This window comes from Lepidochelys kempii, chromosome 2, assembly GCF_965140285.1.
Source record: "Lepidochelys kempii isolate rLepKem1 chromosome 2, rLepKem1.hap1, whole genome shotgun sequence".
NCBI lineage: Eukaryota > Metazoa > Chordata > Testudines > Cheloniidae > Lepidochelys > Lepidochelys kempii.
In genome coordinates this window covers 212,196,204-212,216,933 of record NC_136381.1, presented here as the reverse complement: position 1 = coordinate 212,216,933, position 20,730 = coordinate 212,196,204, and the positions used below count along the sequence as shown (strand labels likewise).

General features: G+C 42.6%; 1 long non-coding RNA gene across 1 annotated transcript in view; it reads right to left on the bottom strand.

Annotated features, from left to right (window-relative positions):
- The window catches only part of LOC140907557 (uncharacterized), a 54,580-nt gene that overhangs the window by 3,889 nt on the left and 29,961 nt on the right, over window positions 1-20,730 (bottom strand). The window contains exon 2 of the long non-coding RNA XR_012157537.2: window positions 4,616-4,692. This is a non-coding gene — a long non-coding RNA (uncharacterized LOC140907557). The remainder of the gene's footprint in view (window positions 1-4,615; window positions 4,693-20,730) is intronic.

Sequence of the window (20,730 nt, the reverse complement as noted above, 5' to 3'; positions counted from 1 at the left end):
CTTCAGGAAAGCCAGTAATTAGTGGGGAGATTTTCAAAGGCACATACATCAGTTGGGCATCTATCTCCTATTGAATTTCAAGGGGTGCTGGGAAGATAACTGCTACTGTGAAAATTGCCCACTAGAATTGTTTTTACATATCAGTCTTGAAATGTTTGAAGTTTATGCTTTAAGGAAACGTTTCTAGGAAGTTATCTGACTTAATCTTTTCAAAGTTCCACCTCTGCACCCACCTCTCAGCAAGTAAAAGCACACCAGACTTCAGCAGCACTTAATCAGAATAATGCCACTGTAAAACTGTTCTGTGATTTTCATGTTAAGGAAACCTATGATAGGGCGCACTCACCCCACGCTGGACTGAGGGGGGTTAACCCTACATTGTGGGCTGAGGAAGCCATGCAGCCTCAACTTTATTGGGCATGCTCCAAATGCACCAGTATAAAAGGGAGCAGCTCCGCTCAGTTGGGGCTGGCTGCCAGAGGGTAAGGAGGCATGCTGCAGGCTCCAGCCATTGATAAGCCAAAGCCCGAGGCCATAGGAGCTGGAGATGTTACAACCCAGGTCGATGCTAGGCTACCCACAGAGGCTCTGAAGAGTCTAGAGTTGCTGTGGACAGCACAGCCCAGGGAACCCAGAGACAGCCAAGATATCCAGACCGCAGCGGCAAGAAACATGGTAGGAAGAAGCCGAGGGGAGACGAATAGTGGCCCGGTGGCTAGTGAACTGGAGTATGGAGTCAGTGTGTTTTGGTTGGATTCTCCCTGCCCCCTGCTGACTTGGTGGCACATGCTCCTTCCACTACCAGGGCCCTGGGCTGGGGCCCAGTGGAGAGGGAGGGCCTGGGTCCCCCTACCTGGGCACCACTATCTCCCTTTCTGGGTGTGGTGGCCCCCTATCCAGACTGAGGCCACTTGGCCTTTGGGCCATACTGCCCTGCGAATGGGGGTAAATCCATTGACTGTGGCCCCTGTGCCACCCTTCCCTGCTAACAGCGGCAGATACAGTGACTTTGGTCCCCAGGCCTTGCGGCCTGGCAAACTGGGGCAAATCCATTGACCCTGCCCGCAAGGCCTTACTGCCCTGCCAAGAGGGAGGATCTATTGACTCTGGCCATTGAGCCATACTGCCCCACTGAGCAGGGCTAATACATTGACTTCGGCCATTAGACCTCATTTCCCTGCTAATAGAGGCGAGTATATTGACTCTGGTTATGGAGACATAGACGCAGGTGACATATACCCTGCACGCTTATACCTAAGGGAGATGAGGCACACTTGCCCCGCACTAGACGGGGTCCCTCCAACCTTGTCACAAAACCTCTCATCACTTAAGGCTAGTCTACTCTATCGCATTACCCCACTGATGCAGCTGAGTTGTTGTAGCCCGTCTGGTGAAGACACGCTATGCCAAGAGGAGAGCGCTCTCCCTTCAGCATAATTATGCCACCTCAGCGAGAGGCAGAAGTTATGTTGGCAGGAGAGCGTCTCTCATTGACTGAGTGGTGGTGTGGACAGCGCTTAGGTCGATGTAACTTGTGTCACTCAAGGGGGTGGCTTTTTCACCCCCCTTAGTGACTTAAGTTACATCAACTTAAGCGGTAGTGTAGACTAGCCCTTAGTAATTTCCCAGTTGAACCTGAAAATATGGTGACATTGGACCCAGGGGGCACATTGATCTAAAAGTAGACAACAGAATCCCTTAGGCGGGAGGAATAAATGGGGTTTTACTAATCCTGGGAGGCAAGGGGGAGTACAGTTATTACAAATAATCATAGGACCCTATGATAACATTAGCTCCACACGCTGTATTGGCAAAATGTCATGGTAAGTAGCCCATTCTTGACAGCATGCTGTCTGCCACATAAAACAATATAGCCTCTGAAATGTTGCTCTTAAAAAAAACAAAACAAAACAAAACAAAAAAAACGTGTGAGGCCTGATCCTAAGCCCAGGGAAATCCAGAACAGAATAATATACAGCTCTTACAAATGTGCATGGACAAGCAAAGGGGCCAGCTGCAGGAAGCACTGGGTATGATTCCCAAATGAAGTCACTGAATGCTATTATCACCTTCCTAAAAAGATTAGACTGAGAAATACGGAACACAAGTTGAGGGTGAATTTAACAGCAGTTGGAAGCAATAAGGTCATCTGCCTTTGCACTGCTGACAGCAGAAGCTCACTAGTCAGTTCCGTCTGAGCAGCACATTCCACAGGTTCGGTTTGGTCCCACTGCAGATATTTAAACCATGCTGATAGTGGGGTTGGGGATGAGGTAACCACATATACTTTTTCTCTGGCATCTGTCATGGAATGGCTTGGTGGCTGTTACACACACGGGACTTAATGCTCACCTATCTTACACTAGCTAGTATAAATGAGGAGGGGCTCTACTGGAGTCAATGGAGTTACCTGGTTGTAAAATTGGTGAGAGAGGAGAATCAGGCCCGTTGTTTAAGCTGCGCCCCCTCATTGGCCATGGCTATTCTATGGTCCAGTTTTACACACACTTACTTCCATGAGCTGCCTTTACATGTGCAAGTCATCCCATTGACTTCAATAGTCAATGCTCACAAAAGCCTAAATAGCAGCGCTTAGATACTATGATATTAGATAGAAATGACCCTTAGATTTCACAAATGACATAGCCAAATTATCAAAACTGAAATATTATCAGATCTAAACATCCCACAGTTAATAGAAATTCTGGCTGTCTTGCTAATTCTTTTTTGTTACCTTCTCTTTTGATATTCAGACACCACGTGCCTTCTTAAGGGACAGGAGCAGTGGTTTTCTTTCATCTTCTGAAATTACTCAAAGCAGTATTTCTGTGCATTCTTTTTGCAATAATGAGCAATTTAAGTGAGGTAAAATCCATGGGTTTTTCCCTTGCTCTGTTCATGTAATAGTTGTCACATATTAATGCAAAAGATTTTAATACTGTTCTACAAGACTTAAGGATAGTTTGGAGGTATCTGCTTCTCGTCTGTTTTAACTGAGTTGTCCAAAAAATAGACACACTGGACCACATTGCTCCCTTCTGTGAAGAAACCCATTAAAGGGAGGCAGAGAATCAGGAAACCTTGAGGAGTTTCAGGCAAATCAGGTCTTTAGAGGAGTAGTTTGGGACACTGGGGAGCACAGAATTAGGGGAACTTGAGGCCTCCCCCAAAATCTGCAAAGAAAGGGTCTCCTGGGGTGAGGGAGGAAGCATGTGATCATGTAATTCAGTGGGGATGAACTAAGCTTGCATAGGCATCCTTAATTCTGGCATTTAATTTCTGAGTGCTTGACTCTATAACCTCAGTAGCATTTTTTTAAGAATAATAATAAAAGGAGAGGGACTATCAAGTCACTCCCATCCTTCATTGGATGGAGGGGGACAACACCAGATGTTACTTGATGGGGATGAAGGACTATCAGGCCCCCCCTACAGATATTGGAGGAGATATCAGGCTGTAGTATCTTCCCATAAACCTGGGGCCTGTTATGAGGGGGTGGGGGCTAGTGTCATGGACCCTTTGGGTTGTAAAGAACTGTTAGGAGAATAAGTCCAGAGGGCTTTATCAAAGTTTTTCCTGTTTTCAAACAAGCCTCTGGTAACTCTCTGACCCTTTAGAGGATTATCCTCAATTAAACTGAACTAGAAACCTTTGGAAGTGCTCCCATTGTTAGGAACAGTATTCTTGCTAAAATAGATGCGCAGTTTGTCATTGAGATTTGAAACAGTGGGTTGCTTTTACATGAAATTGTTTGCGGAGTTGATTGTATTAAATCAGACATTCTATAAAAATGTCATTTTTTAGCGTGATTAGCATGCAACATATTTTTCAGTCTACAGGGAAATCAGTCAACTCTTTCCCTTCTTTGGGGGCTTTTCAGTTTTTAGTTTCACATTTTTCTCCTAAGTCTCAGTGCCAACAGAGGTCATTCTTGCCAGCGACTGTGACTGCAGCTCTGATGACAAATAGCTCACTTCAGCATGGAAATATGATTTTTGTGGGGGTGGGGGAACTGAACTGTGCTCACTAATAAGTGTCTGAAGGATCAGACCCTAAGTAAATTGGGGCCATCTAATAATAGTATCAGCAAAGCCTTGTATAGTTAAATGATCTAATGACAATGAAGGATGTTTGTCAGTAAAAGCAAACTATCCTATAGTCTTTTGTGTGTCTATGATTCTCATTAGCATCAGGATGGACACATGGGCAGAGATGGCATACACAAATCCAGTGTTTAACTGGTCAGGCAATTTAGGTGCAGCCCTGCATTGATACAGTGCAGAACAGCCACATTACAGGGAGCCCTCCATTGGCCATTCCACCTCAGGGAGGATCAATTGCTCCTAGAGCTCCCTGAAATGAGGGGAAAGTGCAACTGCTAATGCCTCTCTTCAGGGTTGACTGCCTGGCTACTTCCAATGTCTGGTGGCTTGTGAGGCTATGGGGAAAATATTGCATCCCCAAACCCACATACAGGGCATAGTCTATGATTGTGCCTAGCTGGTGTGTCTTTTTGTGTGCGTGCGTGCACACTTTGTGGTGACTTAGCTCACAGAACAGCTCAGCACTCTCTGACCCCTAGCCCAAGTGTAAAATGAAAGTGAAATGTGCCAACTTGTATTTGTTCACTGAACAGCCTCCTGTGCGTCTGTCGGGACTGCTTCAGATACTCAGTTGGAGAGTCGCATTAATCTGTGAATGGAATTAAAGGACCACGTTTTAAAACAAAATCAGTAACCTTGTTAGCCTGACAATATGATGCCCAGAGTACTATCGATGCCAAAGACTCTGCAGTACAGTTTTAGCCCTAACAATAGCACTAATCTTTAGACGACTGATGTCCCTGTACCTTAGGTTTTTGTACTGTTGGCCATCACTGTAGTATCTGAGCATCTTCCATATAAAATGGCTCCTGATGAACTCGATGGAGTCTATGGCTGTTGTCTTTTTGGTTATAAAAAGCTTTGCCTGGGGTAGGTTTTTGCTGGTTTTTTTTTTTTCTAAAATGGGATCAGATAAAAGGAGCTGATGTGAAAATCATTCTGTTTAAGGTGGAAAAACTATTTAATAAAAAAGGTTTTGCAGCCATAGGCGCCGACTTCGTGGGTGCTCCGAGGCTGGAGCACCCACGGGGAAAAAAATAGTGGGTGCTTAGCACCCATCAGCAGCCCTACCAATCAGCTTCCCCTTTTATCCCCCCATCGCCTGCCAGTGGGCCCTGCTGATCAGCTCCTCCCCCTCCCTCCCAGCACCTCCAAGCACTCCCACCCGCTGTGGATCAGCTGTTCAGCAGCATGCAGAAGGCGCTCAGGAGAGGGGGCAGAGCGAGGGCAGGGTGTGCTTTGGGGAGGGGGTGGAACAGGGCAGGAAGAGGCTGGGTGGAGGCAGAGCAGGGGCAGGAAGAGGCAGGGTGGGGTCTTGGGGGAAGGGGTGGAGTGGGGGCAGGGCCTGGGGCGTGTGCGGGGGGGTCAAGCACTCCTGGGGAAATTAGAAAGCCAGTGTCTCTGGTTGCAGCATTTCCTAATGGTGGTCAGAGTCTTTATTCATTTAATCTCCTCTAGAAGTTTGTTTCACAGCCTCTCATTTGCACTCTTCATTCTGGCCTTTGTATCTGCACTGTCCCAGAGGAGCACAACTGTCTTGATGGGTCCTAAATATATATATATATTTTCTCTCGGGTCAGATTTTCCTAAAGGCATTCATCTTGTCTTCTACAATTATTCAAGCAGCATTTCATGTCCAACCTTTACGTGTGCAAAAACTTGAATTCTGCACGTAAATCAGATAGTTAACCCATTCATGTGTATGATTTGAGTTGTACATGTAAAAAATAAGAGCCCGTTCCTGTTCCCATTGGCAGCACAATCAAAACCATAGGCATGAAAAATTGTGGGCTCAAGTCTTCAGGCCGCTTTTGAAAATTTGGCCTTTAATCAAGTGATTTGTCAAAATACTTAGGATTTAGGGAAAATCCAGATGTGGAACTTTATTTGTTCCAAGAAAAGAACAACAACTCAAATATGACTGGAAAGTCTCCTACAGCGAGTAATGAAGAATCCTTGGACTAGCGATAGTACTGTATATCACGCTTTCATCTGGCAGATTAACAAGTATAAACATATTCCAGAGTATTAACAGAAGCACGGAAGCATTCAAACCTTGTAAATGAACAGACTTGGGGTCCAGTTCTGTAAAGTGTTGAGCATTTTCAATTCCCACTGTTGTCAATGGGAGTTGAAGGCACTTAACACCTGACAGGATCACACTTTTATACAGTAAATACTGTTATTTCTAGAGGAGGGAATTTCCTAAAAAGCACCTAAATAATCCCCTAAAACAATGTATTACTCAATAGGAAAGATGGTCCAGCAGTTAGGGTACTAAGCTTGGATTCCAGAGACTTGCTCTGTCAAAGACTTCCTGTGTGCCCTGGGTTAAGTCACTTAGTCTCTCTGTGCCTCAGTTCCCATAAAATTGGGATAATAGCACTTCTATATCTCTCGGGGTATTGTGAGGCTAAACACATTGAAGACTTTAAGGCACTCCTATACAACCATCATGGGGGCCATGGTAAGCAAAAATTACACTGTTAATGAAGCATTACAGATTGATTTATATATTCACCATATTTTGCCTCATTTGAGGGAGAGGACAATGAAATCATAAATTACAATAACAAAAAAGTCAGTCTGTACACTTCAAAATCCAGACAGTGTGTTTCAGTTGAATTCAGCCATTAGCTTGGAAGTTAATTTTTGGCTTGCTATCATTTAAAACTATTTTTAAATGAGATGTCAATAGAAACTTGCTTACTCTCATAATTTTTGAAAGCTGTAAATTACAGCTATAAATGGAGGAGTGGCAGTAGTTATTCCTTCCCTCCCCGTCCCCTTTTCGCCCCACCACCACCAGTGTGAATCATTCCAATACATTAATCAGAAATATTAAAGGTTTGGTTCCTTTAAAAGGAATACCCCACCCCACCTGCACGCACATATGCGCACACACACAGTTTATTATTTTTTTACATTCAAGGCCACTTAGTCTATTATGCTTAAGTAAAACATTTTCTAAAGGAGTATATTGGTATTTTTATTTAGATCTGGGGAGAGCTATCCTAGAGCTGCTTAACGTGTTAAGATTTGATAGATCATATGCATGTTTCTCAATGATTTCCAGATGAAACCTGCTGAAATATAAAAATAAAAAAGTTTTCTAACTGCCAGCCAATTAAACTCTATCTGGAACCCAAGTCAAACTGAGTCCTTTCAGGCTCACACAGCATCAGCAATAAAAATTGGACAGCTGGAACTCAGTTAACAATTCTGCGCATGATACATGAGCCAAGTTAGAATCAAGCTCACTCTGTCAGAATTTGTTGATTCTATTTCTTCTTATTTTTTGTCCTGTGATAGCCCACTAGCCTCTGGGTTTTAGGTTACTATTGTGCTAGGTATGGAAAACACATGTACTGACAGGCCAACTCTACCCCAAATGTTTGCAAATGCACAGGGCTTATGAGTGAAAAGTTTTAAAAACTCAGGCTACACTTAACATTTAAATCAACATAGCTGTGTCACTCAGGGGTGTGAAAAATCCACACTCCTGAGCCACATAGCTATGCTGACCTAACCCCCAGTGTAGATGATCTAGGTGGATGGAAGAAAGCTTGGGGAGGTTGTGTTCGTATAGGGGAGAAAACCCTCTATGCTACAGTCAGTGCTATGGTGCCATAGCTATGCCAGTATGATCCCCATCATGTAGACACAGCCTTATATTCGTTACTAAAATAAGTGGGTGTGATGCTGAATATACTTAGGGAGCAGATCTGTTAGGCAAGAAGGTGCTATTTTTACATAGTCACTTTTTAGAGCATGAGTTTGCATATGCAAAGTCTATCGTTTGTGCATATGTGCTAGTGTTAAAAATGTGTGTGGAAATGTGCACAATGAATGTATTCTATTTAGGTTATTGCATTGTGTCCATCACCATGGAATGATGTGTTCCTGGTCTGAAATTCATCTCTGAGTAACCTGGCTTTGCATGGAACACACACACACACACACCCCTTCAGCCCACAGGAAGATTACCGAGCTGTAGTGAAGCCCCTCTGTTGCAGTTATTCCACTCAATATGCTAACATAGATGGTATCGTTTGACAGCAGCTAGTATCTGGGGAGATTGGGGAGAGATGGAGCTGGAATATGAATTCATGACTCCTGCACATTCCAGTATTGCCAGCTTTTGCAATTTTATTGCAAGTCTGGCAATATTGGGTGTTTTTTTCTAAAACCCCAGCTCCTGGAGTTAAGTGATTAGGGAGAATCTCTGCTTTCATTTTTTATATTTTTTTAATGTTTCAGGAAAAGGCTAAAAAGCAGAAGGCAAACAAAAGGAGACAAACATTTTTTTATTTTAATAATATGATTTTTAAGTTAATCTCATGATTTTGAGGGGAATGTCTAACTCATAAATTTTGAATGGCTGGGTTTGGCGGTTCAGCCCTCCTAGTAGAAATTACAACAGTAAACTCACACCACACAACAGAACCACTAACCCAGGAACCTATCCTTGCAACAAAGCCCGTTGCCAGCTGTGTCCACATATCTATTCAGGGGATACCATCACAGGGCCTAATAACATCAGCCACACTATCAGAGGCTCATTCACCTGCACATCTACCAATGTGATATATGCCATCATGTGTAAGTGGCAGATTACGCTGTAACAAATCCATAGCTATCTGAGTTCACAGTTGAGTCTATACTGCACACTATCATCACTCAAATTTCTTAACTGTGGTGAGAGGACCCAGATTCTCCTGCTGCAAAAGCACACAGCCCTACCTCTAAAGCTAAAGGAGAATTTCTGCCAGCTGCTAGCACTAAGGGCCTATGACACAGATGAGCATTTCTGATTCTAGTAGAAGGCAGCTGTGTGCAAACACGCATGTATGCACACTAGTTCAGTACAACACCGAGACCCCTTGCAAACTGAGCTGCTGCATCTTGATCACGTCTACTAAATTGTCATCACTTAAGCAATAGAATGTTTTTTACACAACTGACACGTCTGTGATGTGTATTTATCAGAAACAGGATTTCTATCCATCTTTCATGAAGTTCAAAAATATGTTTATGAAACCACAAAATGTAATGGTGCGCACATCAGTGCTTGTGGTTGACCTACTTTTTCATTTTTGTTATACACTTCGGACCAGATTTGTAAGTATCTTCTGGAGACTCTACACTGCTCTGGTGATGTAAAGCAGCAGTAAAACCCTCTGAAATGACTGACTCAGGTGGTTTACAGCTGTTTTGCATCAGCAGAGCAGTACAAAGCACTGGAATTTACCAATAAATCTGGACCATAATATACTGGTTTATACATTCATTCCACTGTGAAATCAATAAGCGCTTTTTAATTGATTCCAATTCACACTGAGACAACTTCCTTCAAATGTGCACTAAAGACAAGCTTGTTTCTGCATATGTCTATGAATCAGTCTGTACTTATCTGTAGACTAACGTATGCAACTGCATTGACTATGAACTTTAACACTTTGAACTGCAGATCAAATCTGTAACAGTGTCTCATATTTTGTATTAATTAGAGCTTTAACTTGTTCAGTATTTTGTCTTTTTTTTATTTGAGTCAATGGACATTTTAATTCTTCTCTTGTTTCAACCTTTGTAATCTGTGGGGAAGAACCTTGCTAGCTACTCAAAACATGAAATATTAAAAAGGTCAAAAAACTCAGAGTTATGACTAGACCAGAGTGAGACATAAATTATGTAAAATGGGACAAACTCTGCTTGTACTTGTATGTTGATGCAAATGCATTGACTTCCGTGTAGGTACTCAGTGTGTAGCTAACATAGCCAGCACCTATGAGCATCATAGCCTTCCTCACCTGTGTACTTTATGATCTTATCAGGAAAAACGACTGACTTTAATGAACATCAGTATTTGGGCCTCAATTTGCTGTATCGTCACAAAGATTTCACCTCCAACAGCACAGTGACCCCATTTCAAGTCCTTGGTTCATCTTTTTTGGCCTCTGGTTAAGTTCTAACTCAGATGGAGAGTTCCACCTATGGGTAACCTAAGAAAAGCTAATATGAAAATACATAACAGTTGTGATTTACACTGATTTACAGATAAAGAAGACATGAGGGAGGTCCAAATTTAGTATCTACTAACCTATGCACAGTGCAAAGGAATAACGGCATTTAAAACAACTCCACCACAGCTTCTTGACCAATTGTTGCCACTTTTAGCAATGCTTTCCTGGCACACTGGTCAGTATATGTGTAGTTCTATAGGTTAATCCCAATTTACCCACTTTATGGGTAATAAACTCATCAAGTAGGAAATTACCATGACTCTCTGTTCATCAGGATTTCATGGTTTGCTTCTAAAGTTTTGGCTCATTGAGATTACCTAAAAAGCAAGAGGAAGAACCAACTATTACCATATGTTCAGCACTAACATCCATTCATTCATGTGTTAAAATGGAGTAAGATCACTGGCAACACTCATCTTCTGAATATTCTAGATATCTTGAGAAAACTGTCTATCTCTGTGACAGACTCAGACCAGAAGGATAAAAGAGTAGCCTTATTGGGATCCAGGAAGTGGGCGGGCAAAGCCCGCCCACTGCCTAAGGATCCCCCCCCAGCCTAAGTGGGGGGTCCACAGGACCTGGGAAACCAATTAATTACGGGGGACAACTAATGAACAACAGGGACAAGAGTGCAGTCAAAGGGTCAAACGATAAGAGAGTAGCAGAAGGCAGGTATATCAGTCTTAGAATGAGCAGGTAGGTACCTGTTCCCTGGATAGCCAAACAAAGGCTACTCCAGGCCAATCAAGACACCTGATGCCACTTAACCAGTTAAGGTCATTAGGCTAATGCTGGCACCTGACCCCAATTAACTGGCAAAGGGTCAGTTAAGGCTGTTAGGCTAACGAAGACTGCTGAAACCAATCAAGGTCTCACTCATACTGCTTAAAAGCTCTCCTCCCCACTTCTCCTGGGGAGAAGTCCAGGTGAAAGGAGCTGGAGGTAAGGAAGCATTGCTGTATCCTGAGATAAGGGTGAAGTTAGGAAAAAGGGGACTATGGGGGAAGTGGCCCAGGGAATCAAAGCAGCTGCAGTGATGAAAGGGAAACCACCAACAGCGGCTACCATTAGGGTCCCTGGGCTGGAACCTGGAGTAGAGGGTGGGTGCAGGTTCTCTCCTGCCCCTGCTCCACAGAGATCCCCTTGAGAGGGGAAGCAGGCCTCGATCCAGCCAGGAGGCCGAACTGTGCTACTGAGCTCTATGGAGTGAGAGAGACTGTAGGCTATTTCCCCTTCCAAACCCCCATACTGGCCTGTGATGATAGTAAGTTAATAGGTGTGACTCTTGCTGCTACACTGTGAAAGGAAGGTCACATTGGGGCCTTAGTGAGTTTTTGAGGCCACTGAATCTGCCTGGAAGCGTGGGACCCACTAATACAGGCTTGGAACTTTGTCACCCTCTCAACCCACTTACCAGCTAATCGAGAATTGTTTGTATATTGGAACCTTGCTTCCATTTATTGAATTGTGTGAAACTTGAGCAATATGGTAATCATTCTACTGATGGAACTCTCTCTCTCCTGAACCAACTTTGGTTTGTATTTTAATCATCAGAATTTGGGGATCCAAATTTATTACTGGTGTAAGCAGGCTTAATTCCATGGGCTTTACTGGAATTGCACCACCAATGCTGGGAATGAATCATCACAACTTTCTCTGCTACAATATGCTGTATTGGATATAAACAGGTATCTTTTTTGCCAACCCAGAGAGCAGCATCATGTATTCACAAGATGGGAAGAATTCTGGAGCAAAGCCAATAACTGTGTGATCTCATTTTGAATGGTTTTTCCTAGGTAGTGAGGTGTGTACATTTCTTGGGTGATGACTCTTCTTAGATGCTCCTGGAGTACACCATCAAACTAAGCCATTAGCTCCACAATTTTAAGGAAGTTGCCATTGTTTGGCACATACAGCTGATCTGAAGTGCCACACAGTGCTAGGTTTTGTGTAGCAAGCATTCTCACAATGGCAATGAGCCTTTTCAGAACATTTTTCCAGGAAAGAGACTCTGATGCAATCTTCTCTTGATGCTGATCATCTAGGTGGCCTTTAAACTTAGTCTCATCTCAAGCTCTTTCCACCTATGGGATGCTCTCTGGCATGCCATGAGAAGGCAGCAAATCATCAGATTTCTACCCAGATTTTTCCAGTCCTTTGTTCCTGTAGAACCCAATGTGGCTAGGACATTAGACTGAAAGTTTGCAACAAAAACAGTATGCAGCATTCTGGGTTTTGAGTACATAAGCCCTGGCCTCTCCACTTTGTCACCACTGGGGATTTCATGCCAGTAATGTGTTGGATGGAAACTTCTATTTTCATTGTCTTTGGGGGACATTAAGTTTTTTGCTTGCTGTGGCCCATGCAGTACAAGGAAGTCCCTCAGGCTACTGCTCAAGTGGGTCCACAGTCCTGGATCATCTAGATTTAAGGAACTAAACTCAGCAGCAGCTGTTTCTTGTGCCTCCACCACATTCTTGTCTGATCTACACTTTTCAGGAATGTGCATGGTTACATCCATTTGAGATGGAGATATGGATGCTGCAGTAGCTGCCAGGTCACCTGCACGCTGACTAACTGGAAGATCAGGCATCGCCTCACCACTCACATCCTCACGGGGGCCGGAAGGCTCACCGTGAGCATTTGTGTTTATAAAAAAAAACCAAGGAGTGCTTGTGGCACCTTAGAAACTAACAAATTTATTTGGGCCTCAGCTTTCGTGGGCTAAAACCCTGATGAAGTGGGTTTTAGCCCACAAAAGCTTATGCCCAAATAAATTTGTTAGTCTCTAAGGTGCCACAAGTACTCCTTGGTTTTTTTGCTGATACAGACTAACACAGCTACCACTCTAAAATTTGTGTCTATGTATCTCAGGAGAGCTCCTTCCTGCTTAGATAGAGAAGCTTTCTTTCTTTTTCTGAATGCTGCCCTAGAGGGGTATTTTCTTTTTTCACTCATGACTGCTGTTCTGCGCCAGCTACAGTGGCTCTCAACTCTCCGTTGAAGGGGACAAATAAGCAGGCTGGTAGCAGGGCCTGAGTGAGGGGAAGATATCAGCGTCTTAAGGGCCTGACTGGCTCCTACTACTTCAGTTGACTGCCGGTTCTCCTCAAGTGGGTTCAGGGAAGCAGCAGGAAACAGGAAGCTCCCTGAGAAGCTAGTGTTAATCAGTCCAGGCTCCTGGGGGTGTTAGAGGGGTACATAAGAGGTGGCTCCTCCTCTCTCTCCCTGCAGCTCCTGCTGCTTTCTGTTCCCTCACTTTTTCTCCTGCCTGCCTGTTATGTCTCTTGTGCCTTCCTTCCTCCCACACAGCACTCCACCATCTCTCTGCATCTAGAGCAGAGAGAATACATATGCACCAGCAGCAGACATAATTTTCTACGCTCTGAGTCCTAGTGGCACCCCCACACAGTCTGGCACCTGAGGCGGTCACCTCATTTCGCCTCATGGTAAGGCCAGCCCTGTGTGATTAGAAACTTAGGAGACAAGTATGTACCTGTAGATTAGGGTTTTGTAAAGGTTACCCAGTTTTGAAATCTGAATTGAACTTCACATGCAAATTGATAAGACTCGCAAATGTTGTGGGCTCAGTGAAAACTGGACCCTTACTGTTGATTGAATATCCTCTTTGCAGAGACATCATTATTTAACATTTCTATTTCATGTCATAGATGTGCATGACACTTTAAGTAGAAACTAAAGATATGAGGTGAAATCCTGGCCCCACTGGAGTTGATGGGAATTTTGCCACTGACTTCAGTAGAGCCAGAATTTCAGCCCTGACCCATGGAGTTTGCAATCTAGGGGCGTAAACTCACAGATACTCCCATTGACCTCAGTGGAATCATTCACAGTAGTAACTGCTACATTGCTAGTGGTCACAGTATTGATCCCTAAGTTAAATACAACAAAGCATGATGCAGAGAACAGTTATGATGAAGGGAAGAGGATGGAGATAAGGTAGCTTGCGTTTACATGTTATAGCTCAAATTAGGACTTTTTTTTGAGGGGGCTAGGGTTTGATTCTGTAACAGCTCACATGTGTAGTCTCCCCTTTCAAGCCTCTGTTTTGTTCATCTTGTCTCCTCATCCAGCTCTGATTGTTTTGTGATGAGATCCACCTAGGACTGTCCAGGAAATAGACTTTCATGGAAAACAAATAGGTTTTTAGTTTAAAAAAAAAACTTGTCCTGAATCATACTGAAAATTCAAAATCTTTGAAACTGAAGTCCACAATTCTTCATTTCAGAAACACCAACACCAACAATATTTCTGAAACGACATATGCTTCCATGTTTCCTGGGCTTCCTGGCTTCCTGCTCCTGGACAGCCTGCCTGGTGTGCTGCTGAGGAGCAGGGAGACTGGCAGCCCTGGGAAACTAGATGAAGGGTTCCCAAGGCTTCCCGTTCCTTGACAGCCCACCAGGCAAGCTGCCTAGGAGCCTGCAAGCCCTGAGTGTGTGGAAAAACATTTCATCAGAATATTTCCAGCCAATTCTACTTCATTTCCATGAAATCAGCCATGCAGAGTGATATCTTATCTATCTGTTCATTATGGCTCCAACTTTAGCTTCAAATCCTAACTTCTCTCTCCAATTAGTTTTGAAACCTCTTTTAACTGTAGTGTGTATGTATATGTAATCCCTGCAGATGCTTAGTTGTTCCAGTTTGTACAGTGCCCCTTGATCTTAGTGCTGTGCTTTTTTTTTTAATACCTGTCTCTTGGGAGGAAGGAAAAACAAGCACCTCCTTATCAAAATATTTTGAGGTAGGCTTTCCAGTAATTGCACTGACAGTTTGCTCTTCCTGAAAAATCCTTGGAGTACATAATTAGCTCATGTTAAAGAGCACCCTGGTGCTCTTCATACCCAGTACAGGTTGGTGACAGCTTTGTATTAAATAAAATGAAAGACCAAGTGAAAACCATAATACAATGTCCATAGAATCCTAGGTGCAAGTTTAGAGATGGAAAAGACTTGTCAGTCACCTTGTCCAGCTATTGCAGGGCTGTTTCCTTATCGTACTGCAATGTTTCCCCTTCATCGCTAGCTTTGAGTGGGGCTAGAGAGATGATATAAGGGAATGTAGAAGCTAAGTGGTTTTGCTGTCTCCTGTAGCCAGCTCTAGGGGAGACATCACCTTTTATAGGTAGATAGGGCCTCATACCCCACAGATTTAGCCCCACTGATCAATCTGTTTGTGACTTCCAGTTTTGATTACTGCATCTCCTTATTTATATCACTGAAACATCATCAAACCCTGAAATGGCTCCAACTGGTAGAAATGCAGCAGTTTGTCTATTTTGGCAACACAGTAACCTCTGCACTGTTAATGAACTCTGTTTTTAAAGGTCTCTGTGCTAATATTCTCAGTGCTCAATAGGATTGACCTGAACTACCTGAAAGATCGCCTCTTTTCCTTCATGACCATTACGTTCCTCCACACTTATGTGCCAACAGAACTATTGCATGTATCAGCCAATAGCATGAAGTTTGAGTGCCAGAGACAGAATATTCACTGGAACTGCCTATATGGTAGGGTAATAGCCATGGATTTGAGTGTTCAGAACTGAATTCAAAGCCCATCTCTTGACTTAATGTTCTCACAATAGCTTTCCACATACATAGTTACCTGCACATGCACACGCATACACACACTCCATCTACTCCATCTCCATTCAAGTTTATTCCTACACCTGGGGAAGGAAATGTTTTTGTAAATTGTTATTGTTACTACTTGGGAGTACTGGGGTGACAAGTGTCTATGCAGAAAGATATTAAGGTCTGTTGGATTGAAGGAATTGTGGTTTCTCCCCTTTGTTCAGATACAACAGAGTTTCCATTGGTGTCACAGTTGCAGGATGGTGCTGAACTTGATCCACGCTGGAATATAGAATAAAGACATACCAAGCAAGTGTTACTGCTACAATCTGAAAGCAACAGAAGAGGCTAGATTTAGGGAAGACCAAGGAATGAAGGAGAGAAGGCTGAGACAGGTGGAGAACCTCCTATAGAAGGCAAACAGAGAAATGGGGAGATCTGATGCCAGCTAATGGGTGTGGAGAGCTTGGTTTATGCTTCTTGGTATGTATCTTATCTGAACTCTGTATAAATGTAAAGTAAACAGAATCCATTTAATAATTTCTAGTGTCTTGAACTTCCAGAACTGTAACTTTTTTATCTAAGGCATCCAAGTGCGACATACCTGCTGACCCAATCAGTTTTCAGTGGCTTGGCCGCAAGGATAAATTATTCAGTGGTTTCAGTCACATGCTCCATTTGTAGCATATAAAATAGTACAACTTTATTGGATTCAAATCTGTCCTGACTTTGGACTCTTTTTTTTCTAAATATTGCATCATATGATTTTAGACATTATTTATTGTTCATTGGACCAATTCTCTGTGAGATGCAGGAGGTTTAAGACTTTATTGAACTCTTCTCAAAGGAATTTCAGCATATCTGTTTGGATAATATTTTAAATTCTGGTCTCCTTTATTTTGATGGAATAATCTTGCACTGTTGGCATTATCCTTTAAAAATGGTTCTTATATTCAAAGAAAAATGATCCCACCTTTATTTATTCAGATGCTTCCATATAATCTCCAGTTCTTTGGGTACTGAATTGAGAGTCAAGAGACAAAGATTGCATTCCTGGCTCTGCCACTGAGCTGATGTTTGACCTTGGGCAGGTCATGCTATGTGGCTAAATTTCACCATCTGTGAAATGGAGATGTTTACCTGCCATTGTAAAGTATTCAGCCATCTTTATTAGGCAATCGAGTTCCAAAGAACTGAAGTGCGGCAGGTTTTATGACTTCTCTTGGGACTTTATTGCACAGTCAAATCATGCTCAGTCTTAAAAATTTCTGATATTTACCTAAATTTTGTTTTGCTCAATATCATCCCATTCCATTACTCCCTAGTTATACTCCCATGTTCCTTCCTATACGATTCTCTAAACTTTATCCAAGCTCTTTGTTCATCACCTGCCAGATAACATCCTCTCTTGCAAGGTTTGTAAATGCTTTTGACAAAAGATAACATTTTCAAAAGTACCTAAAAGCATGGAAGCCTAAAATGCATTTTCAAATGCATCAAAGTCACTTGCACTGTTAGTACCATGGGCTCCCATCTCTGATACACAAGTTTTACAATAGTATAATTCTCTTGAGTTCAATGGACCAACTCCTGATTTGAAATGGTATCAATTAGAGGAAAATTTGGGCCCACAGTGTCATGTTAACAATTAGTAGACCTGATCAAAAATTAGAATTTTCATCCTACAGAAAATTGATATTTTGACATTCATTTTTTTCCCCAAATGAGACAAAGTTGAAATATCAAAAAAAAATTCTGGACTGAAAAGTTCCAAAAATTTTTGATTTGTTAGAAAAATGTCAATATTTCCAAAACAATTTTTTAACATTCTTGACATGTTTTAACAACCTGTTTCATATGAGTCAGTTTGACATTAATATAGGATTCTCCTGACCTCCCACAGTGCCTCATGGGAACTGTAGTTTGGGTTCCTCAGGCCCCCATTCTCCCCTATAGTCCAGGCTAATTGACCAGACTACTTTATCTCCCATGATGCACCACACTCACAGGACATCCATAATGTATCATGGCAGCTCAACTAGAGGAGACTCCATGGTAGGTTGTGGGGCCTTTGCTCATGGGGGAGAACAGGGGCATTAAAAGTTACCTGAACTACAACTCTTATGAAGCCTCACAACAACTCAGGCGGACACAGGTCAATGTCAAACTGACCCAAACCAAAATATTTCAATATGCTTTGACAAACTGAAATGTTTCAATTCAAGACAACCCATCCCAAAAATGAAATACTTGATTTGGATTTTCCCAACAGAAAATTTAGACATTTTAGCAAAAACAAAATTTACCCTCAGAAAATGTTGATTTTTGGGGAATCCACATTTTCTGTAGCAATAACATTTTGGTGGAAAATTCTCAACTAGTTCTAATAATTAGCATATATCAACAAGCTGTCACTTCCTCTTTCAAAGTTCCTCTGTAATTGTTTTCCATTCTGTCAGACATTTACATTAGTTTAGTATTTCTGTCCTTCTAGATATGACTGTATCCTTTACAATCACTTCCATTATCAGGTAGATTTCATGCAAACTACGGTACTGTATGCCTTGTCGTATTCTATTTTTTTGTCGTTAGACCTTTTGTGGTTTTGTATTTATAGCGCACGTACTCTGAATAACATCGGACCTTCCATTTTTGGTAGTCTACAATGAATTGTTGAGATATTACAATCCTCCTCCTGCCTCTGTGTAAAGCAATCTTGTCATATCTGATATTCCAATTAACTCCTCTTGGGTTTCCTATATACTGAGTAAGATATTTTTGCTGACATGGAATAGAGAAGCCAAAGTACAAGAGGGGAAGGGCATGGAGGTAAAAATGGCTTGAAGCTGGAGTGGCCTAGTGGCAAAATCACACCCACTGTTAGGGGCTACTCTGACTTAAGCAGTTATGAGGTGAGTGTCACAAGGGCTGCTGTGCAGCACAGAATAGGTGGGAGGCTCTGTATTCCCAGAAGTCTCTACACTAGAACTGAGAGAGGTAGCACAGGAGCATATTCACCATCCCAGCACTGCTCCAGCACCAGGAAAATTCCTCCATGTGCTTTATGTATTCCCTTTACAGGTCCTATATGCTGTCAGAGGCGTGTAAACAAGGGCCACAGTGGAGACCAAGATCTGCCCACTGACTTTCAGTGTTCTCTGGGAAATATTTCACTGAGTTGTCTCCCATTATTAAAAAGAGGATTTACTGAAACTGGGGCTCATACTTCATTTCTATATTAGGGAAGGCAAGTTCTGTAAAACTGTCAATATGGCCTAGCATTTACTTTCTCTTTTGAATGGTTTTTATTCTCATCTCTGCTGTCAAATTAGACAAATGGTGCTCAAGGTCTGTCTGATATAAGGAAGGGGAATTTGATGTAGAATGGAAATCCCCAAATAAGTGCCTTTTTTAATTATTTTATTTGCTAGGGTTTAGTATCACTAAAAACCTATGATGTGGACACACAACTGAAGTGCCCATTCCAAAGTATTTGGCAGTGTGACATTGTTTGTGTGGAATTAAGAAGTGAGCATCTGGCCTGACTGTCTCATACTAATATGGTTTTATTCTGAATACTAACTCAACCTGTTTGACGTAATCATTTTTAATATATTGTGTATGCCTGATGAACTCTATCTTCTTTTGCCTTGCTCTGTATCTGTTATGCTGTGTGGACTTTCTGCTTGATAGAATTTTAATAGGGTTGTGTCTGCTACCAGTTTTCAGAGGCTAAATGTGCTGTTATTTTTTGACCTCTAATTTTGTTGTCTGTCTGGCGACATGTATACGATTTTCAAGGGCGGGGGAATCTTTCAGACAAAATAACTTCTACAAGCAATCCTGCACATTAATGCTATTAGAAGTTAGCAGAACTGTATGTAGCTGGTGATTTGATTTAGAGACCCCACACAAAGACTTGTCTACATTTACAGCATTGCAGTGGCACAGCTGCATCCAGCTGTGCCACTGTAGTGCTCAGTGAAGACTCTACCTACACCGAAGGGACAGCTTCTCCCATCAGTGAAGGTATTCCACCTCCCTGAGAGGTGGGAGCTATATCAACGGGAGAAGCCCTCCTGTCATCATAGCGCTGTCTACAGTGGGAGTTTGGTCAGTATACCTGTCCTGAGCAACGTAGTTATAGCAACATAAGTTTATAGTGTAGACCTGGGCTAAGGGAGTGGTGGAGCAATATTGGGCCAACAGGGCCCTGCCCCTCAGCAGCTGCGGAGCATATTCCAAATGGAGGTGTCCTGGAGTCTGGCACACTCAGTTGTGAGTCACATTTCAATCTTAGGTCAGACTGTCAGAAAACAGGGCAGACACCCCAAACTGGGGTTTTATAATTCTATAATTTAGATTCCACCAAGCCAGTAACAAATGTGTGCTCTGGTTACTATATTAGTCTCACTATAATTTGTTAGTCTCTGAGGTGCCACAAGTACTCTTCTTTTTGCGAATACAGACTAACATGGCTGCTGCTCTGAAATTGGTCCCCTTAAGCTCTCCAGCACTTAGACAAGCTGGACTTCTGTGATGAAAGGTTGTTAAAACCAAAAATCACCTCACATTAGGTTACTCCCAGCCCTAAAGGGCCAGTCATTGGATGCTCTGGATCTCACCAAAAACAATGCTGGTAGCCTATCCTTTAGTAAACTAACTAAAGATTTATTTTTTAAGAAAAAGAAATGAGTTATTGAGAGGTTAAAGCTAGTAAAATACATAACAGATGAGGCAGAGTTTCTAAGTCCAAATGATAGCACTGATGTGGTATCTGCTAGTTTCCCATAGGTCTCTCAGGGTTGCTTTGGGGATCCCTGTCATGGGGATCCCTGGAATGCCTCCTGACAGCATCCAAATAGATCAGAGATTCAGAATCGCTCCCAGGGTCCCTTCTTGTAGCTGAAAACAGTCTGTCAAGCATTTCCATCACAGCATAGGTCCATAGATTCCCCATTGTTGAACACACAACGACCCACACTTTGAAGTCAACAGGTTCCT